The 24,352-nt window shown below is 47.9% G+C and overlaps 1 pseudogene; it reads right to left on the bottom strand.

The window, feature by feature from the left end:
• LOC135970751 (uncharacterized) overlaps positions 1 to 19,859 on the bottom strand; it is a 47,953-nt pseudogene extending 28,094 nt beyond the window's left edge.
• Between the last annotated feature and the right edge of the window lie 4,493 nt (positions 19,860 to 24,352).

The following is a 24,352-nucleotide window of genomic DNA, read 5'->3' as shown; positions in this document are numbered from 1 at the left end:
CAGTACTGGGATTACAGGCATGAGCCACCGTGTCTGACTGAGGGTAGAAGAAAAAGTTTTTTCCTCCCCTATAGCCACATCCAATTGGAAAAGCCTATTAGCTGTCCGTGAGGATGGACAAGAAGGAAGTTGGGTCTTCAAGCCTGGAGCTCAGGTACCAGCTTGGGTCACATCTCCTAACCTGGTCATCTATACTGCCAAATGCATCTAGTACCCTGGGATCCATCTAGACACTAGCCCTCCCTCACTCCTCACATCCTGTGAATGCTCCAAGTTCTGCAGACCCCACCTCCACAATGCCGCTTCGTGTATGCATTTGTCTCCACCCCTTTGTCACTACCTAGGCAGGTCCATCATCATCTCTCCCATGGATGCCTAGGCCAGTCTTCAACTTGGTCTTTCTGACTTTAGGCTTGCCCCTTGCAATTCATCCTTCATACTTTAGCCAGGGCAAATCTGACCATACTTTTCTGCTTAAACACCTTCCGTGAGAGTTTTGTTTGCTTCAAACCACAGGCTCACCAATGTCCTCATTGGTCCCTGCTCAGCTCCCTGAACTTGCACCATCCTGAGGGTGTCATGTTCTTTCCCTTCCCCCTGCTTTGCCATGTGCTATTTCCTCTGCCTGGAGTTCTCTCTGTTCCTCCCACTTGCTTCACTGCACTAGTTCGCACTCATGCTTCAGGTCTTCCTCTAGAGGCGCCTTCCTGACCTTCGCTCCTGGATAAATCCCCTCCAAGGGTGCCCACAGCACCCTGTAGTTACCCTCATCAAAGCATTCATCATGTTGCACTATAATTACCTTCGCTCATCTGTCTCTCCTAAAGAGATTGAATGGAACAATTTGAGTACAGGGGTGCATCTTTGTTGCCCAATGCCTGTCACATAATAGGTGGAGAAGAAATTATTTATTTATTTATTTATTTATTTATTTATTTATTTTGAGATGGAGTCTCGCTCTGTCCCCCAGCCTGGAGTGCAGTGGCACAATGTCAGCTCCCTGCAACCTCCACCTCCCGGGTGAGGTGAGTGATTCTCCCACCTCAGCTAGGATTACAGATATGCGCCACCACGCCTGGCTAATTTTTGTATTTTTAGTAGAAATGGGGTGTCACATGTTGGCCAGGTTGTTCTCGAACTCTTGACCTCAAGTGACCCGCCCACCTCGGCCTCCCAAAATGCTGGGATTACAGGCGTGAGCCACAGCGCCTGGCCAGAAATCACTTTTGAATGAATTAGTGAGTGAACAGCAACTTATACTAATTCATGCCCCTACATTTTAGATTGCCATCACGCCAACCTCACTCAGCCAGCTACTATTTTTATTATCAATAGAGTGCATTTGTTGTGCGCCTTCAGTGTGAACACCAGCTGCGTCACTAAGTCAAAATCACCTACCACCAACCTTCTCAGAATGTGCTAGCAGTAACATTTCTACCAAATGTTATGTATAGCTTTTTGGCTCATGTTATGTGGCTCCAGGGAAAAAATCTTTCCATGTTCAAATCTGGGCTCCCAGGTTCTAGCTGGGCTACGTTATTGGTGTACACTGTCTGGTGCCAGGAAGAGGAGAAACCGGTTTGCTCATTCCCATGAGATGTATTCACGGAAAACCGACTCTGTAGCCAAGGAGACAAGGAGGGTGTTGTGTCTGTCCATCTGGGGCAGTTTTAACAAAGGAACCTGAAAACCCACCATTCCTCTTGGGAGCTGCACCTGATGAAGCTGGGTGACACACACTATATCCAGATACCCTCACGCCGCACACCCTGGTCGCTGGGAATGAGAATTTGGGTTACTGGATAAAAATATAGCACAATCAGTTAAATTTGAATTTCAGATAAACAACAGATTTTAAGTATGAAAATGCCACATGTATTGCAATGGAACATACTTATACCAAAATAATTACTTGTCGTTGTTCATCTGCAATTCAAATTTAAATTGGAAGTCCTTTTCTTCTTCTTCTTCTTCTTCTTCTTCTTCTTCTTCTTCTTCTTCTTCTTCTTCTTCTTCTTCTTCTTCTTCTTCTTCTATTATTATTATTATTTTTGGCTGTATGTGGCAACCCTAAATTAAGTTGAAGATTGGGATCCCAGCAGGCATTCCCAGTGCAAGGCTACCCAGGGATAAAAGGCCAACTCCAGGGAATTCCAGGTCTTCGGAAGGTGGATTTGAGCAGCCAGAAGACTGTCTCCTGGCCAGACGAGGTGGCTCACGCCTGTAATCCCAGCACTTTGGGAGGCCAAGGTGGGCAGATCACTTGAGGTCAGGAGTTCAAGACCAGCCTGGCCCACATAGCAAAACCTGTCCCTACCTGGGATTATAGGTGTGTGGTGGTACACGCCTGTAATACCAGCTACTCAGGGGACTGAGGCAGGAGAATCGCTTGCACCTGGGAGGTGGAGGTTGCAGTGAGTCAAGATTGCACCACTGCACTCCAGACTGGGTGACAGAACAAGATTCTGTCACGAAAGAAAGAGAGAGAGAGAGAGAGAGAGAGAGAGAGAGAGAGAGAGAGAGAGAGAGAGAAAGAAAGAAAGAAAGAAAGAAAGAAAGAAAGAAAGAAAGAAAGAAAGAAAGAAAGAAAGAAAGAAAGAAAGAAAGAAAGAAAGAAAAGAAAGAAAGAAAAGAAAAGAAAGAAAATGGCCAGGTGCAGTGGCTCACACCTGTAATCCTAGCACTTTGGGAGGGCCTAGGTGGGCAGATTGCCTGAGCTCAGGAGTTTGAGACGAGTCTGGGCAACATGATAAAACCCCATCTCTGCTAAAATACAAAAAATTAGCTGGGCATGGTAGTGTGTACCTATAGTCCCAGCTACTTGGGAGGCTCAGGAGAAAGAATCGCTTGAACCCTGGAGACAGAGGTTGCAGTTAGCTGAGATCACGCCATTGCACTCTAGCCTGGGTGGGTGACAGAGCAAGACTCTGTCTCAAAAAATAAAAATAAAATAAAAAAAGAAAAGAGAAAAAAAAATAGAGAGAGAAGGCTGTCTCCACTCAGAGGACAAGACTGTGTCATTTGGGGCAGAAGACAAGAAGAAGTTGCTGGCCTCCGCTGCACATTAGAATCACCTGCATGACTTTTAAACAGTCTCAAAGCGGCCAGGTGTGGTGGCTCATACCTGTAATCCCAGCACTTTGGGAGGCCAAGGTGGGTGGATCCCCTGAGGTCAAGAGTTCGAGACCAGCCTGATCATGGAGGTGAAACCCAGTCTTTACTAAAAATACAAAAATTAGCCAGGCGCGGTGGCAGGCCCCTGTAGTCCCAGCTACTCAGGAGGCTGAGGCAGGATAATTGGTTGAACCCAGGAGGCGGAGGTTACAGTGAGCCAAGATCGTGCCACTATACTCTAGTGTGAGCTAGTCTCAAAGCCCAGGCCACGTCTATTTCAGTTAAAACCGAATCCTTAGGGCTAAACACAGGTTTCAGAACTTTTTTTGAAGATTCCATTGTGTAGCCAAGGTTGAAATTTACTGATCCAGGACCACTTTCCTCCCCTCCCACAAGTCACCTGTTAATCATCTTCCCCCTTCACAGAGTGTGGTAAGCTGTCATTCAACTAGCAAATACTTATGGGAGGTTGGTGAGCCTTATCAGTGTGGTCTGGTATCGGTGCCAAAGAGTTGAAGTTGCAAAGCCTGATTGGACCCATACTGTTACCAGTAGAAGGTGTCCAGGTTCTCAGCATCTCGAACAAAGAATTGGACAACGGCCGGGTGTGCTGGCTCATGCCTGTAATCCCAGCACTCTGGGAGTCCGAGATGGGTGGATCACCTGAGTCAGGAGTTTGAGACCAGCCTGGCCAACATGGCGAATCCCCATCTCTACTAAAAATACAAAAATTAGCCGGGCATGGTGGTGTGTGCCTGTAATCCCAGCTACTCAGGAGGCTGAGGCAGGGGAATTACCTGAACCCGGGAGACGGGGGTTGCAGTGAGCCAAGATCATGCCACTACGCTTCAGCCCGCGCAACAGAGCGAGACGCCACCGTCTCAAAAAAAAAAAAAAAAGGGACAAAAAGCACTAACAAAGTGAGGAAAGCAAAAGCAGGGATTCATTGAGAATGAAAGTACACGCCACAGTGTGGGAGTGGGCGTGAGCATAGGGACTCAAGAGCCCCAGTTACCGTATTTTCTGGGGTTTCAATACTCCAGGGGTTTCCCATTGGTTACTTGGTGTATGCTCTATGTAAATGAAGAGAATGAAGTGAAGTTATGGAGTCATTTACTAGGAATGCGCCCTATGTAAATGGAGAGGATATTACCTGTGTGTGATCTATGTAACAGAGAGGATGAATGTGAAGTTACAAAGTATAAATGGTGTAAATGGAGAGGATGAAGAGAGCTTACAAAGCCGTTCGCATTCCTATTACTGCTGAAGTGCTTTCATTTGATTAAGCCAGAGTGGATGGGCCTTATGTTCCCTTACCACAAGGCCCTATTCTCCTGCCTCAATACTAGCTATGGGTCTTCAGAAAAGAGGCCACTTTGAGAGCCTTGGTCTCCAGTTTGTCAAATAAAACCATGAACATGGTGCTATGATGCCTGGCCAGCCTGCTTTGCAGAGCAGGATAAGGTTGAGGGTTAGGGAAGATGCAATTAGGTCACTTCAAATGTCTGGCAAGCTCTGAATCACTGTAGAAATATCCATTATTAGCCCCCTGACCTTCTAGTGGGCCCATGGACAGATCTCAGACTTAGGGGTTTAGGGGGAGCTAAATCTGAATCTGAATCCGTATGTTAACATGATTCCAGGTAAGATGCAGGCACATTAATGGTTGAGAAGAAGTTAGGATGCAAATTTCGGCTCAGTGGGTCTTGAGTGGGGCTGAGAACCTGCACATCTAAGGAGTTTTTAGGTGATGCCAACACATGCAATCACAGGGTTTAGAACGGCGATTCTCAGCTCCAGCTGTCTAGGGCCACATAAGAGGCAACATCTAACCCCACTCCAGGTCGACTGAATCAGAATCTGAGGTGTTCGTGAGCACAAGCATTTGTACAAATCTCCCAGTGCTGGGCGTGGTGGCTCATGCCTGTAACTCCAGCACGTTGGGAGGCCAAGGAATGAGGATTACTTGAGCCCAGGAGGTCAAGACTGCAGTGAGCTGTGATCGCACCGCTGAACTCCAGAGCCTGGGTGACAGAATCAGACCCTGTCTCAAAAAAATAAAAACTAAAATCTCCCCAGGTTCAGCTAGAACATGGATAATGAAGGAACGCCTATTTTCCAGATTCCTGGAAATCTGAGCTCCAAAACCTTGAAGGTAAACTCAGTTTCTCTCGCGTGCACACTCCCTGGGTCTAACTGCTGCGAGATCCCATCAGTTGTCGCAGCCAGGTAGCTCTACCACCCTCTTCCTTCCATGGCTGCTGTCCAGTCCTCAAATCGATCCCATCTGGGTGGCGTCAGGCCCGTAGCAGGATTTGGACAATGACCCCGGCCTCCTGTGCTGGGAAGTGCTCCACAGTTGCTCCCCACCCCTGTCATTAGCCAGGAACTGTGCAAATCTTGCAGGCGGCGTCCACTCACAGCAGCTCTTGCTATTATTACTATTACAAGGAATAGTTGGCCAGGCGTGGTGGCTCACGCTTGTAATCCCAGCCCTTTGGGAGGCCAAAGCAGGTGGATCACAAGGTCAGGAGTTCAAGATTAGCCTGACCAACATGGTGAAACCCTGTCTCTAATAAAAATTTTTAAAAATAGCTGGACGTGGTGGCACATGCCTGTAATCCCAGCTACTCAGGAGGGTAAGGCAAGAGAATCACTTGAACCCAGGAGGTGGAGGTTGGGGTGAGCCAAGATCACACTATTGCACTCCAGCCTGGGCAAGAAGAACAAAACTCTGTCAAAACAAACCAAAAACCTACAAGGAATAGTCTACAGGCTGCTTCTCCCTTCCTAGAGCCCTTCCCAGCTGCCGAACTGTCCAGTTGCAATGCACGCACTTGACCCCCGAGCTAGTCAGGCTGAGGAATGGGCTACGTCCGCATTTCTAATGTCCTCATCTTCTAGAACTGCAACAAGGCAAAAACAGGGGGAGTCCTGCTCTGTGACTCCTAATTAGTGTGTGGAAAGAGTCCTTTGTGATCCACAGATGAAAGGCCACTCTCTGGGGGATGTCATTACCGTGATGAGTGTCGCCATCTATAAAATGGACTTTAATGAGGCTGCTTGTTTACGGAGTGCCTGAGATGAAAAGGGTGTGACGGGCAGGATGCTGATGAGTCTTGGCTTGGGAGCCAGCCTGAGGTTCCATGAGGGGAAGCCTCCTTCCTTCGCTCACTCTGGCCCCAGCCGGCCAGAAAGGAGCATTGGCCAGTTCTGTGGGGACAGAACGGGGGTGAGAATGGAGAGAAGGGAGGGGGGTAGGGATAAGAAAAGGAGGTGATTGGTGGCCCACAAAGCTACATCTGAAAGGGAGGGAAGCCCAGGAGGGAAAGCAGAGGATTAGGCCCGTGTGTGTGTGTGTGTGTGTGTGTGTGTGTGTGTATGTGTGTGTCTGTGTTTCTGCATGTGTGTCTGTGTGTGTGTCTCTGTGTGTTTCTGCTTGTGTGTCTCTGTGTGTCTGTGTGTTTCTACCCGTGTGTGTCTATGTGTGTCTGTGTCTCTGTGTGTGTTTCTGTGTGTGTGTCTCTCTGTGTGTCTGTGTGTATGTCTCTGTGTGTCTGTGGACGTCTGTGTGTGTGTTTCTGTGCGTGTGTGTCTCTGTGCGTGTCTGTGTGTGTGTAAAGTACGGGGTGCTGTGCCTGAAGAACCCTTCATTGTTACTGGTGTGTGTGTGTGTGTGTGTGTGTGTCTGTGTGTGTGTGTGTGTCTGTGTGTGTGTGTGTGTCTGTGTGTGTGTGTCTGTGTGTGTGTGTGCCTATGTGCATTCATCACCAAGGTGGACAGATAAGGTCCTAGCCTTGAGGTCAGGAAGAAACCATGTGTTTCTACTCCAAATTCCAAGAATTCATTAAGCTGAAGCTGAAATTAGTTATGGCTCAGGTGATGTGACTGTTCCAGTTTTCAGCCAGCGCCCTGTGGAGCCCCTCCAGGTTTCAGATGCCTGGACTAGGGAAGAGGAAGGGGAGGGACCAGGCTGGGGCACACAGCACCCCTCCCCCTTCAACCTAAACCCCACCTCGTGGGCTGCTTTTACTTTAGACTTCCTTACAAGATTTCATTGGAAGAGATTTCAATGGCTTACAAATGCTTGTAAAACACAGTCTGGGGGCAGGAAAAAAAATAAAGGAAATGCAAAGGGCTCTCCCAGTGTCAGAATAGCATACTTGTAAGGAACACAAACCTTAGGGACAGATGGCCTGGCTCTTAGCTTTGTGATCTTGAGCAAACTGCCTCACATCTCTGTGTTGGTTCCTGAATAGTAAAGTGTGGGTTAAAAATAGTAGCTGCTGGCCAGGTGCAGTGGCTCGCGCCTGTAATCCCAGCACTTTGGGAGGCCAAGGTGGGCCGATCACGAGGTCAGGAGTTTGAGACCAGCCTGGCCAACATGGTGAAACCCTGTCTCTACTAAAAAATACAAGAACTAGCTGGGTGTGGTGGCACATGCCTGTAGTCCCAGCTACTCAGGAGGCTGAGGCAAGAGAATCGCTAGAACCCGGGAGGTGGAGGTTGCAGTGAGCCGAGATTACACCATTGCACTCCATCCTGGGCAACAGAGTGAGACTCCATCTCAAAAAAAAAACAAGTAGCTGTGTTTTGGGGTTGCTGTGAGAATTTCATGAGTTCATCTGTGTAAAGTGTGGGGTGCTGTGCCTGAAGCACCCGTCATTGTTACTGGGAACCTTTATCTCCCCCTATCAAATGTGTCAGGTGCAATACCTGACACTTACTTCCACAGATGCTTCTTTTTATTTTTAATTTTTATTTATTATTATTATTATTATTTAGAGACAGGATCTCACTATGTTGCCCAGGCTGGCCTCTCCTGACTTGAGCAATTCTCCTACCTCGACCTCCCAAAGTGTGGGGATTACAGGTGTGAGCCATCATGCCCGACCCACAGACACTTCTTTGTGAAATCCTCTACAAATATATGCTGACCCATTGCACCGATAAGGACATCAAGGCCTGGGGAGGGAAGTGGAAGAATCACATATGGAGTCCCAGCTTAGGTCTGCAAGCCAGGGCTTCCTGCTGCTACTCTCAGGACTAGAAGGGGGGGCTGTTTCTCAGGCAGCTGCTGTCCCTGCACTGAGGTCAGTCCTTTACACTCTGGCCTTCTCCACCTTGCTCTGTCCATCTGGGCGAGCAACCAGCTCAAGATACGAGCTCATCAACCCCCAAACAACAGGAGCAGGAGGTCCCCACAGTGACTGATAAAGGCTGTGACTGATCCATTGTGAAGGGGCCCTGGTAGCCAAGGACAGGATTAAAGTTTCTTTAAACTGTGCCCATTCACTCTAGGTTAGTGTTTCTCCAAAGATGATCTCTGGATCTTCCATTTCAGAACCTTCAGGGGCTCTCATTGAAATACGGATTTCAGCCCTGCACAGTGGCTCACACCTGCAATCCCAGCACTTTGGGAGGCTGAGGCAGGCAGATTGCTTGAGGCCAGGAGTTTGGGACCAGCTCAGCAAACATGGCCAAACCCTGTCTCTACTAAAAATACAAAAATTAGCCAGACATGGTGTCGCATGCCTGTAATCCCAACTACTTGGCAGGCTGAGGCACAAGAATCGCTTGAACTCTGGAGGTAGAGGTTGCAGTGAGCCGAGATCGCATGCCACTGCACTCCAGCCTGGGCAACTAAGTGAGACTCTGTCTCAAAAAATAAAATAAATAAATAAATAAATAAATAAATAAATAAAATACAGATTTCTTGGCCTCAAAAGGATTAAATTCCAACCTCTAGAGAAGAGGCCCATCTCATGGTAAATTGCTTTTGGGGAAAAAAAAAGAAAAGAGGCTGGGCGCGGTGGCTCATGCCTGTAATCCCAGCACTTTGGGAGACCAAGACTGGTGGATCACAAGGTCAACAGATTGAGACCATCCTGGCCAACATGGTGAAACCCCATCTCTACTAAAAATACAAAAATTAGCTGGGCATGGTGGCACGTGCCTATAGTCCCAGTTACTCGGGAGGCTGAGGCAGGAGAATCGCTTGAACCTGGGAGGCGGAGGTTGCAGTGAGCCGAGATTGCGCCACTGCACTCCAGCCCAGGCGACAGAGCGAGACTCTGTCTCAAAAGAAAAAAGAAAAGAAAAAGGAAAAGAAAAAGCCGAGCGGGGTGGCTCATGCCTATAATCCCAGCTCTTTGGGAGGCCGAGGTGGGCAGATCACCTGAGGTCACGAGTTCGAGACCAGCTTGGCCAACATGGTGAAACCCCATCTCTACTAATAATACAAAAATGAGCCGGGCATGGTGGCAGGTGCCTGTAATCCCAGTCACTCAGGAGGCTGAGGCAGGAGAATTGCTTGAACCCGGGAGGCAGAGGTTGCAGTGAGCTAAGATCACACCACTGCACTCCAGCCTGGGCAACAGAGTGAGACTCTGTCTCAAAAAAAAAAGAAAAAGTAGAGAAGCAGCCCCACTATCTAAATGTAGCAAGCACCCAGGAGATTCTGGTCTTCCAAAGGTAGAGATCCCTGGATTCATGCCCTGTGTGGGGTGTGTGAGGGATGGGCTTGTTCATCGGACCTTCTCCTGGCCTCTAGGCTCAGGGTTGAGCCCCCCGCCTAGAACCCTGGTTCCAGAATAGTGAGGCCTTTTCTGCCTGAGGCCCAAACCCACTTCACGTCGCAAAACCCTGCCTGGCATGAGTGGATACTCAAGCCCCAGGAAGCTGTCCTGAACTGAGCTGCATTTGCCTATCCCGGGTGGGGCTCTTGCCTACTTATCTCCTGTGTGTAATTTTGCTCTTTCTTCTATTCCCTTTTGCTATGACCTCTTCTCCAACCCTTTCTGTCCTTAGTTGCCCTTTTCCCACCTGAAAAATGCAGGGGCTGCTCTGGTACTTCTAGATCCTTTCTTACAAAATATTTAAGGAGCTGAGTAACCAGTAACTGCTGTCCCCTTTTGGAGATGCAGCAACCTCTCCCTGCCACACACACAGCTTCGAAGTGATTTATGGAGAGGGATGCAGGTGGCTACTGGAAGGAGTTGTGTGCACCAAGGAGGGTTTCTATGTCTCAGCAAGAACAGCCAGAAATTGCCTTGCCACGGACTAGACTCTGGCTCTCTTCCCTACCAGAGGCTGCCAAAAAAGGAATGCTAGGGTGGGCCAGTTGAAAAGATAATTCCTAAGAAAGTGAGAGGAATATAAAATCTAAGAGGAGGGCCTAGTGCTGTGCTCCTGTAGTCTGAGTTACTCAGGATCTGAGGCGGGAGGATCACTTGAGCCCAGGAGTTCGAGTCCAGCCAGGGCAACATAGCAAGACTCCATCTTAAAAAAAAAAAGATCTGAGAGGAATTTGTTGAGAGATGTTTTATAAAAAGAAAACATGAGAAGTGAGCTTCATCTGTTAATTTGTTGTAAATGTTCTGATGTAAGATGAAGGTGGAATGCGATCTAATGATACGGGTCCAATTTAGTGCAGGTGTAAGCCTGTATTGAGGTATAAGCCTGTTAGATCTCATTCCTCAAAAAGTGCCCCCTTAATACAGGTATAAAGGATTGTACTTCTCCCAGAACCCTTCACGTTGCAAAACTTGGCCTGGCAAGAGTGGATTATACCTATATTAAGGGCGTGTGTGTGTGTGTGTGTGTGTGTGTGTGTGTGTGTGTGTGTTTGAGACTCTGTCAGCTCACTGCAACCCCCGCCTCCCCGGTTCAAGTGATTCTCCTGCCTCAGCCTCCTAAGTAGCTAGGATTGCAGGGGTGTACCACCACACCCAGATAATTTTTGTATGTTTAATAGAGACAGGGTTTTGCCATGTTGTCCAGACTGGTCCCGAACTCCTGACCTCAGATGATAAGGGGTACTTTTTGAGGAATGAGCAGGAAGCAGTGGAATGGAGTGAGGGCCTGGGGTTTGCTGTTGGATTCACCTGGGGATCAGTATAGGCCCATCACAAGCTGTGTGGCCTTAGGAAAGTTACTTCATCTCTCTGAGCCTCCATGTCCCTATTAATAAAATGGTGACAATCACAAAACCACATGGGTTTGTGGTGAAGACCTAATGAAGTCATAATGTAGTATGCCTGGCATAGTTGAGTGTCCCACAGTCCATGATTCCCTGTCTTTCTGGACAGCTCAAAACTGATGGTACAAGGGGGTACAGGACTTCTAGGCAAAGTCATTGATCAAAAGACAAATGCAGGTTCCAGTCTTCAGGTATGAAGAAGGAAAAGAAGACGGGTGATTATGAACAATGATGAGGCACTAAATAGCTTATAAAAATACATGATAATAAACTGCTCCAGTCTGGGCCTAGGCATTTATCCAACCAGCAGCAGCTTTGAGTCTGTTCAAATGTTCAAATTCATCCTCAATAGCGGCCTATTTAAGAGGCTATCTTTCTCTCTACCTGCTCATTTTTTTATTTTTATTTTTTCTTCTTCTTTTTTGAGATGGAGTCTTGCTCTGTTGCCCAGGCTAGAGTGCAGTGGTGCAATCTTGGCTTACTGCAACCTCCGCCTCCTGGGTTCAAGTGATTCTCCTGCCTCAGCCTCCTGAGTAGCTGGGATTACAGGTGCATGCCACCACGCCTGGCTAACTTTTGTATTTTTAGTAGAGACGGGGTTTCATCATGTTGGTCAGGCTGGTCTCAAACTCCTGACCTTGTAATCCGCCTGCCTTGGCCTCCCAAAGTGCTGGGATAATTACAGGCGTTGAGCCACTGTGCCTGGCTTTTTTTTTTTTTTTTTTTTTAAATAGAGATGGGGGTCTTGCTGTGTTGACAAGGCTGGTCTTGAACTCCTGGCCTCAAGTGATCCTCCCATCTTGGCCTCCCAAAGTGCTGTGAGTGTAGTGACGAGATCACCGCAGCCTCAACCTCCCACACTCAAGTGCTCCTCCCACTGCAGGCTCCTGAGGACTACAGGTGCATACCACCATGCCCTGCTAATTTTTGTTTTTTGTAGAGACAGTCTCACTATGTTATTCAACCTGTTTTCAAACTCCTGGGCTCAAATAATCCTCCTGCCCTGGCCTCCCAAAGTGCTGGATTACAGGAGTGAGCCACTGCACCTAGCCTCTACTTGCTAATTTTCTGCAGGAAAGTTCAGTAATTTCAACAACAATAATATCAACCACCTGGATAGCAATGATGAAGGTGCCATGACCCGGGCTGTGTGATGGGTGACCATGGTCTCACTGAATCCTCTAGACCTTCTGAAGTGGTGGTGTGACTCCCAGTCGCCATCTTCAGATGCCGGTGCTTGGAGGTCACCTTGCCCAGAGTCACGCAGCAGCAATGTGGCACCGCCAGGACTCGGATCCAGGCCTGACTGGGGGTGGGGAGGGCTGGAGGGCACTCTATCGTGTGAATGTCAGAGAAAACGTCTGCAGGATAAACCTGCAGGGAAAGGGGGAGCAGGAGAGGAAGAAAGAGTCTGAAAAACTCTAAGGACTGCGTAATAAACATCCGCCTCTGAATCATCCACTCTGTCTCTGAAATGAAGAAAGGAACAACCAGCAACAAGAAAGCAGATGAGGAAGCTCTGCATCAGGGGCTGGATGGTGCTTTAATCTCTTGCTGTCACATGATCCTTGTGATCTCTGTGACTCTCCAAAGAAGCCAAACACTTTACAATCGGATTAAAAACTAAACCAAACCTTGCAGGCTGGGAGAATGTGAAGCTGGCAAGGTCAGAGGATTAAACCCAAATGCCCAGAGCAAAATTTCACCATGACAGCCTGTTTGTGCAGGGTGGCTGGGGTGTGCCCGCCTGGCGGTGGTGCCAGGGCTGAAAGGGCAACGCGCCTTCGCAGGCAGCATCCTCAAGTGTTAGACCCGCTGCCACAGGCCCCCAGAGTGGGAAGACATGAGGGACAGACAGGCTGACATCAAACCTGACCACCAGGGGCGACAGCATTGACCCTGCAGCGAGCACAAGACTCAAGTGGTCTGGAAGGAAGGGGAAGGAGTTTCCTGGATGAGAGTGTGGGGATTAAAGAAGGCCACTGAGCTTTCTGCACAGGCACTCACTGCAGGATCAGCAGCGGAGACGGGAGGCCAGGACAGAGCCGCGCTGATGGCTGTAGCCCGGCTGTTTGGTGCCTACACAAGCAGCCCCTCTCACCTCTCAGGTAGCACAGTGCCTCTTCCTCTCAGGCCACACTAAAGAGGATTTATCTGCAGGGTGTCGTGGCCCATGTCCTATAATCCCAATGCTTTGGGTGGCCTAGGTGGGAGGATCTCTTGAGCCCAGGAGTTTGAGACTAGCCTGGGCAACATGGTAAAACCTCGTCTCTATGAAAAAAAATAAGTAGAATGTTAGCTGGGCATGGTGGCATACGTCTGAGGTGGGAGGCTCAGTTGAGCCCAGGAGGTTGAGGCGGCAGTGAGCCATGTGTGTGCCACTACACTCTAGCCTGGGCAACAGAGCAAGAGCCTGGTTCAAAAATAAAATAAAAATAAGGTGCGAATAAAGAGGCTTTTTCTTTTTTTCTTTTTATTTGAGATGAAGTCTCGCTCTGTTGCCAGGCTAGAGTGCAGTGGCACCATCTCGGCTCACTACAACCTCCGCCTCCCGGGTTCAAGCGATTCTCCTGCCTCAGCCTCCCAAGTAGCTGGGACTACCGATGTGCACCACCACGCTCAGCTTTTTTATTTTATTTTATTTTATTTTATTTTATTTTTTGTACTTTTAGTAGAGACGGGGTTTCATCATGTTGACCAGGATGGTCTCAATCTCTTGACCTCATGATCTGCCTGTCTTGGCTCCCAAAGTGCTGAGATTACAGCTGTGAGCCACTGCGCCTGACCTTTAAAGAGGCTTTCTCTACTATCATGTAGAAAGTGGGAGAAAAAATATGCTGCAAAACAAGATCTCCTGCAGTTCTGGAAGCCAGAGTAGGAAGGAAGAAAGAAAAGAAAGAAGGAAGGAAGAAGGCCTTAAATTTAGAAAGAAAATCAATTAGCAATTGTTTTCTACAAAGAAATGGTTCAGGCCAGGCACAGTGGCTCACGCCTATAATCCCAGAATTTTGGGAGGCCAAGGCGGGCCAATCACGAGGTCAGGAGTTCGAGACCAGCCTGGCCAACATGGTGAAACCCTGTCTCTACTAAAAATACAAAAAATTAACTGGGCATGGTGGCAGGCGCCTGTAATCTCAGTTACTTAGGAAGCTAAGGCAGGAGAATTGCTTGAACCCGGAAAGCAGAGGTTGAGTGAACTGGGATCGCGCCACTGCACTCCCAGGCCACAGTGCAAGACTCTGCCTCAAAAAAGAAAAAAAAAAGTTCGAATTTACCACAGCTTTTTTTAACTAGAAACTGCAACCGCCCTCCATATCCGTAGGTTCATCCTCAGATTCAACCAACAACGTCTGGAAAATATTTGGGAGAAAAATATATATGACAATTTAAAATAATACAAATTAAAAATGCAGTATAACAACTATTTACATTAGGCCGAGTGCGGTGGCTCACGTCTGTAATCCCAGCACTTTGGGAGGCCGAGGCGGGTGGATTGCTTGAGGTCAGGAGTTGGAGATCAGCCTGGGTAACGTGACGAAACCCTGTCTCTACTAAAATTACAAAAAGTTAGCCAGGCGTGGTGGCACGTACCTATAGTCCAGCTACTCAGGAGGCTGAGGGCTGAGGCATGAGAACTGCTTGAACGCTGGTGGGTGGAGGTTGCAGTGCCATTGCACTCCAGCCTGGGCGATAGAAGGATGCTCAGTCTCAAAAAAAAAAAAAACTATTTACATAGTATTTACATTGTATTAGGTATTACAGGTAATCTAGTGATGATTTAAAGTATATCAGAGTAGCGGGGCATGGTGGCTCATGCCTGTAATCCCAGCATCTCAGGAAGCAGGAGGATGGCTTGGACCTAGGAGTTGAAAGCTGCAGTGAGCTGTAATCGTGCCACTGCACTCACTTAGCCTGGGCGACGGAACAAGACCCTATCTCTAAAAGAAACAAAATATGCAAGAGAAAGTGCATGGGTTACATGCAAATACTATGCCATTTTATACCAGAGAACAGAGCAGGATTTTGGTATCTTCAGGGAGTCCTGGAACCAATTCCGCTCCATTTAAGCATTTGTTTGGAGATCCTTAGCTAGCAGTGCAAATGGGCACAGAAACTTAAAATTCAAGACATTTGGTCATCCACAAAAGACTGCTGAATTCCCAGACCAGCATAACAATAGTGTAGGTCACTGGGGAGGGGAAACAGTTCATGAATATGTAAATCAATGGAAATTTTGTTTCAGGAAAAATCAGAGAGAGTTCTACTCAATATACTGGAAGACAAACTTAGAGAACTCACACACACACACGTATCCCAAACCCCAGGGTGGATGGTGCAAGAATATAAAGGTGACAGAAAAACAGAGATCCACAATGAGTTGTCTATGCATCCTAAAAATCCTTTTCCCCCAGGAACAACTGCCTTTCTGCAAAACAATCCTCAGAGCCACTGACAGAGGCTGAGAGCAACACAAAATTGCAGAATGAGCACTGAATTTGGAGGACAGTCCTCAGGTATAAACTCCAAATTCCCGCCTCACTCCCACCCTAATTTGACCTCGTGCAAGTGCCGTAACCTAAGTTGTTGTTGTTTTTATTTTGTTTTTTTGTTTTTTTGTTTTTTTTGAGACAGATTCTCCTCGCTCTGTCACCTAAGCTAAGTGTGGTGGCACCATCTCAGCTCACTGTAACCTCTGCCTCCTGGGTCCAAGTGATTCTCCTGCCTCGGTCTCCCGAGTAGCTGAGACTACAGGTGTGCACCACCACCCGAACTAATTTTTGTACTTTTTGTAGAGATAGGGTTTCGTCATGTTTCCCAGGCTGGTCTCGAACTCCTGGACTCATGTGATCCACCCACCTGAGCCTCCTAAAGTGTTGTAATTACAGGAATGAGCCACTGCGCCTGGCCACGGATTCATGTTCTTAACTTAAAACAAGGTTCATAGAATTGTAAGGCGGGAAAGATATTTAAATATTTACTGAGAGCACAATGGTGCACACCTGTAGTCCCAACTACTTAGGATTTGAAGCTGGAGGATCACTTGAACCCAGGAGTTCGAGGCCAGCTTGGGCAGGCAACATAGTGAGACTCTGTCTCTAAAAAACAAAACAAAGTATTTCCTGAGCACCAAGCCCTGTTTTAGGCAATGGGGACATACAGTAAACAAAACAAAGGTCTGCATTCATGGAGCTTACTGAGATGGCAAGATGAACACTAAACACACACAGAAGTCAATGCAGAGTGTATCAGATGGTGTTAAGAAGGGAGTGGGGAGAGTCGGGGAGGCTGCTGTTTTATTTAGGGTGATCTGGGGAGGCTCTTGTTAAGAAGACTTGAGGCAGGGCTGGGCGCAGTGCCTCACACCTGTAATTCCAGCAGTTTGGGAGGCGGATCACAAGGTCAAGAAATCAAAACCATCCTGGCCAACATGGTGAAACCCCATCTCTACTAAAAATACAAAAATTAGCTGGGCATGAAGGTGTGGGCCTGTAGTCCCAGCTACTCAGGAGACTGAGGCAGGAGAATCGCTTGAACCCAGGAGGTGGAGGTTGCAGTGAGCCAAGATCGCACCACTGCACTCCAGCCTGGCAACACAGTGAGACTCCATCTCAAAAAAGAAAAGAAAAGGCCGAGCGTGGTGGCTCATGCCTGTAGTCGTGGTGGCTCACGCCTGTAGTCCCAGCACTTTGGGAGGCCAAGGCAGAGAGAACTCCTGAGGTCAGGCGTTCGAGCCCAGCCTGGCCTGCATGGTAAAACCCTGTCTGTAGTAAAAAATACAAAAAATAAAAAATAAAAAAGACATGAGGCAGTCATGCAAATATCTGAGGAAAAAGGTTTCCTGACAGAAGGAACAGCAAAAGCAGAGACCCTGAGGCAGGGACTTTTTGTGGAGTTCATGTAATGAGGAGACCAGTGTGGCAAGCAGGGGTGAAGAGGTGTTCAAATAGGAGGATGCAGGAAATATCTGGTTTTCACCCGGAGTGAGCTGGAAAGCCGCGGAAAGGCTATAGTTGGCTTCTGTTTGAAAGGTTTGCTTAGTCTGCTGTGAGAAATAGAGGTTGGAAGGATCAAGGGCCTGAAAAGAGAGACCAATTAGAGGCTACTGAAATAGTCCAGGCAGAAGATGATGGCTGTTTCAATGTGACAATGGGGGTAGGAAGACTGAGATGTGAATGGGAGAGGGGTGCGTTTTGAAGGTAGGTCTAGCAGGATTTGTTAGAGTCTTAACTGTGGGTATGAGAGAAAAGAGTCATTGATAACTCTAGTGTATTTGGCCTGAGCACCTAGAAGAATGGAGCTGCCACTAACTGAAATGAGCAAAACCACAGGAAGAACTAGGTTGGCAGAGAAGAAAACAAGAGTTCAGTTTGGGCTAAGTTTGAGAAGTCTATTGGATATATTGGTCTATTGGTTTGGATGTGCTCACCCAGGGACTAGGCACAGAGGGAGAAGAGAAGAGTTCAAGGACTCCGGGTTTAGACATTAAGGAGATGAGGAGAAGCAAAGAAGACCACAAGGAGTGGTCAGTGGGGTAGGAGAAAACACCAGGTCCCCAGTGAGTCTGTGCCACGGGTTGGCAAGTTGGCCCATAAAGGGCCACATAGTAAATATTTTTGGCTTTGTGGACCATGTGGTCTCTGTTGCCACCTCTCAGTGCTGCCATTACAGTTCAAAAGCAGTCATAGACAATATGGAAGTGAATGGATATGGTTGTTCCAGTAAAGTTTTACTGGATTTGGGCTGCAGGCTGTAGTTTGTCAAACCTTGGTGAACCCACGTAGCGCCCAAGAGTTGTGCAATGAGGAGAAAGAACGGTAGCCATGGTGCTCTGGAAGCCAGGAGGACAAAGTGTTGTCAAGGGGAGCGATCAGTGGTATCAAAGTGGCTGACAGTTTGAGTCAGATGAAGAAAGAGAAGCAGCCATTGACTATGGGAACACAGAGATCACGATGGCCTCAGCAGGAGCACTTTGCCTGGTAAGAGCAAAAGCCTGATGAAAGTGAGCTCTAAATTGCAAGCATGGGCATGAGCAGAAACGACTCTTTCGAAGAGTTTTTTTAGAACTCATTCACTGGTGGAAACTGAGCATTTTTCCATTGTTTCAAGTAACTTGTGCTCTTTGGATTTGCAAGAAAAACAGCCTTAAGATCTAGAGTTAAGTCAGAAGCCATCAAAATATGGTTAAGAAGCTGGGCGTGGTGGCTTACGCCTGTAATCCCAGCACTTTGGGAGGCCAAGGCAGGCGGATCACTTGAGGTCAGCAGTTCAAGACCAGCCTGGTCAACATGGTAAAATCCCTGTCTCTACCAAAATTACAAAAATTAGCTGGGCATGGTGGCGGGTGCCTGTAATCTCAGCTACTTGGGAGGCTGAGACAGGAGAATCTTTTGAACCTGGGAGGCGGAGGTTGCAGTGAGCCGAGATCATACCACTGCACTCCAGCCTGGGTGACAGAGTGAGATTCCTTCTCTTTTTGTTTTTTAATTTTTTTTTTTTTTTTCCAGACACAGTCTTACTCTGTTGCCTAGGCTGGTGTGCAGTGGCATGATCTTGGCTCACTGCAGCCTTGAGATTCCTTCTCTAAAATAATAAAATAAAATAAATATAAGGTTAAGATTTGATGGTGTGGTCCCAGGCATTATTTATTTTATTGCACCTTTATTGCAAATCCCAAACACCCAGTGCCTATTTATCTGTATGCTGCCCTGTGATAAAAAGTCTTTTTTTTTTTTTTTTTGAGACAAGGTCTCAGTCTGTCACCCAGGCTGGAGTACAGTGGTACGATCTTGACTTACTGCAACCTCCGCCTCCCAGGTTCAAAAGATTCTCCTGTCTCAGCCTCCCAAGTAGCTGAGATTACAGGCACCTGCCACCATGCCCAGCTAATTTTTGTAATTTTGGTAGAGACAAGGATTTTACCATGTTGACCAGGCTGGTCTTGAACTGCTGACCTCAAGTGATCCGCCTGCCTTGGCCTCCCAAAGTGCTGGGATTTGCAGGCACGCACCACGCCTGGCTAATTTTTGTATTTTTAATAATTTTTTGTAATTTTATAATTTTGTATTTTAAAGATGAGGTTTCACCATGTTGTCCAGGCTGGTCTCGAACTCCTGACCTCAAGGTGATCTGCCTGCCTTGGCCTCCCCAGCTGCTGGGATTACAGGCGTGAACCACTGCACCCGGCCCGAGAAAGTCTTGAGACAACTGTCCGCATCTTGGTTAGAGGAAGTCCATGCCTGGCCAAAATATTCCATTCTGAACTCAGACAGCAGCCTGCACATTCCTGCTGTCTACACAGCCAAGCACGTTTTTCATCAACTGGGGTGAGTTGTTGGCATGAGGGTCCATCCAGTGAAAAAGCCAAAATTTATGCCATACTTTGTTTCCCAGCGAGCCCAAACTATTTCATATAAATTACCTCATTGATCTCCAAAGCCCTTGTGTGAGATTTAGAATTATTACTTTTTTTTCATCTTCACACCCAGTCTGTAGGGGGGCAATAAATATTACATTCTGCTGTTCATGATGCAGGACTGAGGACCACGCCAGTGAACTTCAAATTGTGGCTTTCACCTCTGAGCAGAGTCGTGGTGCGGGGAACTGAGTAGCAGAGGACTGGTCTCACAGACTGCCCTGGGCATGTGTCCTGGGCACACTCAACCTCAGATCTTGCCTGCTTGCGGGACCACATGGGGCATCCTACGATCTTGCTTTCTTCTGTACACCCCTTGCCAACCACAAATGGATTGGGAATGGAGCCCATCCCCGTTAGCCCGTGTCTATGTCTGGCATAGCATGATGAGCTGGGGCCAATCCTCTGCCTCTCTCGGGAAAGAGTCCCCCATCAGACACAAGGAGATGAGAGGAGCAGACACCCAGAGAGCCCCCATCATATTGATGGTGCAACTCTAAGGTGAAAATCCATGAATTTCTGGATGCAAGAGGTCCCTGGTGCTAGCTTGGATGCAGCTATTTTTTATATATAGCTGAGCGTGGTATTGGGCACCTGTAATCCCAGCTATTTGTGAGGCTGAGGCAGGAGAATCACTTGAACGTGGGAGGCGGAGGTTGCGGTAAGCCAAGATCCCACCACTACACTCCAACCTGGGCAACAGGAGATTCCATCTTAAAAACAAACAAACAAGGGCCAAATGTAGTGGCTCACGCCTGTAATCCCAGCACTTCGGGAGGCTGAAGCGGGTGGATCACCTGAGGTCAGGAGTTCGAGACTAGCCTGGCCAACATGGCAAAAACCCGTCTCTACTTTAGTAAACACACAAAAATTTAGCCAGGCACGGGGGAGGGCACCTGTAATCCCAGCTACTTGGGAGGCTGAGACAGGAGAATCTCTTGAACCTGGGAGGCAGAGGTTGCAGGGAGCCGAGATTGTGACATTGCACTCCAGCCTGGGCGACAAGAGCAAAACTCTGTCTCAGAAAAACAAAACCAAACCAACCAAAAAAAACCTCTGATGTAAGGAGTTTGAGGTCAGTCTGGGCAACATAGTGAGACCCCACCTCTACAAAAAAATAAAATTAGCTGGATGTAGCGGTGCACGCCTGTAGGCCCAGTTACTCGAGAGGCTGAGGTGGGAGGATCACTTGAGCCCAGGAGGTTGAGGCTGCAGTGAGAAGTGATGGTGCCACTATGCTCCAGCCTGCATGGCAAAGCACAATGTTGTCCAGGCTGGAGTGCAGTGGTACCGTCATGGCTCACTGTAGCCTCAAACTCCTGGGCTTAAGCAATCCTCACACCTCTGCCTCCCAAGTAACTGGGACCACAGGCACATGCCACCATGCCTTGCTCCTGGCTTGTTTTCCTTCTTCCAAAAGTTCTTATTATTCTAGATCATCTCTATTGTGTAGACCCAAAGACCCACCCTGCCCTAGATCTCAATTTGTTAATTTATTCAACATTCACTGGACACCTTCTATGAGCCCAACACCCTAGGCACTAAGGCCACAGGAGTGAATAAGTCAGACCCAATCTCTGCCCTTGAGGGCTACAATCTAAAAAGAAACAGACAATTAAACAAGCAAGTGCATTGTGATGTCCTGTGACCTAAGAGAGGAAACTGGGGGTAGAGGAAACCCCAGAGCAGGCAAAGCAACTTCTTGTCTTGAGGAAGTCATGGGGGCTTCCTGGAGAATGTGGCCCCTAAGCTGAGGCTTGACAGGGAGTTGGGGTTACTCAAGGAGGAGGCAGAAGGGTGTTGGAGGCAATGGAAGCCACACGACTGAGCAAAGGCCAGACCAGGTCAAGGTCCTTGGAGCAATCGCATTAAAATGAGACACAATTCAGAGTCCAAAAATGCCCCAGTAGGAGACGGGACAGCACACGCTCCCAAGTCCCTGACTTACTCATCAAATTTTTTATTCTAAATGAAGCTTAGAATCCAGTCAGGACACCTCAGAGCAGACCTACATTTCCATCCTGAGCCCAGAGAATCTTTTGGCCGGAAACCAAAGCAAATTGAGAGCAGCCCATTCATGGGACCCCAGTCGACCACATCCACAGCAGAGAAAGAGGGGCTTGCGGCCCATAGACTCGGGGCTATGCCTGCTGGCAGCACAGGAGAGAACACACCAGGGGCTGGAGACCCCAGGGGTCCCCCAGAAGAGGGGCGATGCTGTATTTCCCGAAGAGTTTTTTTCTCCACCGAGTTTCCTGGATGTATCTCTGGGGTCGAGTCCACCCATCTCGCCAGCCCAAAATGAGGAGACGCAAGATCCAGCCTTTATGTGTCAAAGGATCTATGTAGCAGTGGGGTTCAGCTGCTGCTCTGCATGGCTTTAGGGATTGCCAGCACGTGCTCCCCTTTTTCCTCCCATCACGGTCAGCGCCGATTATGTTTGGTGCAAGCCAAAAATATTGCATTCCAGCCTGGGCAACAGAGTGAGACCCTGTCTTCAAAACAAACAACCAAACAAAAATTAGAGGGAGAGAGGGTCTTACTGTGTTGGCCAGGCTGATCTGGAAGTCCTAAGTTCGTGCCTTGGCCTCCCGAAGTGTCGGGATTATAGGCGTGAGCCACCATGCCTGGCCCCGTCTCTATTAAAACAACAAAAAAAGAAGAGTGAAGCAGGCTGGGTCTGCATTAGAAACGTCTGAAGTTCATACCATAGGTTAGTGAGGGGAAGACAGACCAGGTTCCATCCTAGGCTATAAGCCACAGAACTCAACTTACGTCCAATAAATGATCCCTGCGTGCCAGGTAGTTACTATCATTATTATCCCCTTTTACAGATGAGGAAACAAAGGCCCAGAGAGGTCAAGTGACCTGCCCAAAGTCTCCCAGCTAGGAAATATACAAGCTGAGATACGGATTCTGGTAATCTGCTACTAGAAGTCAAGGGTTAGAGGTCAGAACTGCAGCTGTTTAAGTCCAGCTGGGAAATCTGATACACACACCTGATAAATGGGTTTTAAGGATGACATGCATCTTAAATAGCTCTTCATGGCTGAGTTTAGGCAGCTGAGACTCTGAAGAAAACTTAACAGCTGGAATTGCAAACGTTTGTTGAATGAATTAATGACTGAACCAGGGTTATTTGGGGCCTCATCTTCCTTTCCACATTCTTCCCTTAGCTTCTCTCTTCAAGGATTTTATCCTCCAAGACACTTCTTACGTCGCTTGTCCACTTCGATAGCCAGTTCTTTCCCTCTCTGACTTCTCCTGTAATTCCCAGCCTCACTGGGACTCTGGGTTAAAAAGTTGTGGCTCTGCCACTCACTAGTTCTGTGACTTGGTGCAGTTTCTTTTCTTTTCTTTTTTCTTTTTTTTGAGATGGAGTTTTGCTTTTGTTGCCCAGGCTAGAGTGCAATGGCGTGATCACAGCTCACTGCAACCTCCGCCCCCCAGGTACAAGCAATTCTCCTGGCTCAGGCTCCCAAGTAGCTGGGATTACAGGTGTGTGCCACAATGCCTGGCTAATTTTTTTTTTTTTTTTTTTTTTTTTTTTTGAGGTAGAGTCTCGCTCTGTCGCCCAGGCTGGAGTGCAATGGCGCGACCTCAGCTTACTGCAACCTCTGCCTCCTGGGTTCAAGTGATTCTCCTGCTGCAGCCTCCTGAGCAGCTAGGATTACAGGTGCCCACCACCATGCCCAGCTAATTTTTGTATTTTTAGTAGAGATAGGGTTTCACCATGTTTATCAGGATGGTCTTGAACTCTTGACCTCAGGTGATCCACCTGCCTTGGCCTTCCAAAGTGCCGGGATTATAGGCATGAGCCACCGTGCCCAGCCAGAGTTGGTGCAGTTCGTAACTCCTCTGAGTCTCTACTTTCTGGACTGCTAAAAAGAAGTCGATGGCCCTACCCTCTTAGACCAGTGGATCCAATAGAATAACGCAGAGCATCACTTGACAGCATGACTGTGCCCAGCTCATAGGAGGTGTTTACTCCCCTCCTCTTTAGCTTTCAAGCATAATAAACCTTTGGACTTTCCCTCTATCACTCCACCCATTCAAAGATAATTTCTTGTTTCAATATATCCTGAAGGCACATGTTTCTTTGGTCTCAGATGAGAACCAATTTTTTTTCCTTTTATTTGAGACAGAGTCTCACTCTGTCGCCCAGGCTGGAGTATAGTGGCACCATCTTGGCTCACTGCAAACTCTGCCTCCTGGGTTCAAGCAGTTCTCCTGCCTCAGCCTCCTGAGTGGCTGGGATTATAGGCAAGTGCCACCACATCCAGCTAATTTTTGTATTTTTAGTAGAGACGGGGTTTCACCATCTTGGCCAGGCTGGTCTTGAACTCCTGACCTCATGATCCACCCGCCTCGGCCTCCCAAAGTGCTGGGATTACAGGCATGAGCCACCGCTCCTGGCCTGGCTGAGAACCAATTGTAAACCACCACACAGAGTTGCAAAACCATAAAACAATTAGCAATAACTCTGCTATCAAACAATTAATTTCCAGGGTGTGTAAATATGTCCCCAAGGCTCCAACTTACAGACTAGTAAGAGTTTTGAAGCTTGCCGTTTTTCGAAGGCTTATACAGAATAGTTTCCTGCAAACTCAAGTGGCTGGGAAGCCCAGCTGAAGGTTACTTCTACCCAAAGGCCACGTCAGCAGAAAGTGGCCAACAGGTCTTAGGCCTGAAAAAGCTCAGACTGAATTTCAGGAATGACATCTGAAACTGCTGGTTTCTCACAAGGAATAAAAGCTATCTGGGAAGCTGGAGAAGCAGCTTACTGTCTGGGGCAGGGACTTGCAAATGCGTAAGTAGATATCTGGGGAGATTAAGTGCCCAGT

Source organism: Macaca fascicularis, chromosome 5, assembly GCF_037993035.2.
Source record: "Macaca fascicularis isolate 582-1 chromosome 5, T2T-MFA8v1.1".
NCBI classification, from domain to species: Eukaryota; Metazoa; Chordata; class Mammalia; order Primates; family Cercopithecidae; genus Macaca; species Macaca fascicularis.
Note: the sequence above shows the minus strand (reverse complement) of the source record. Positions and strands in the feature narration are given on the sequence as shown.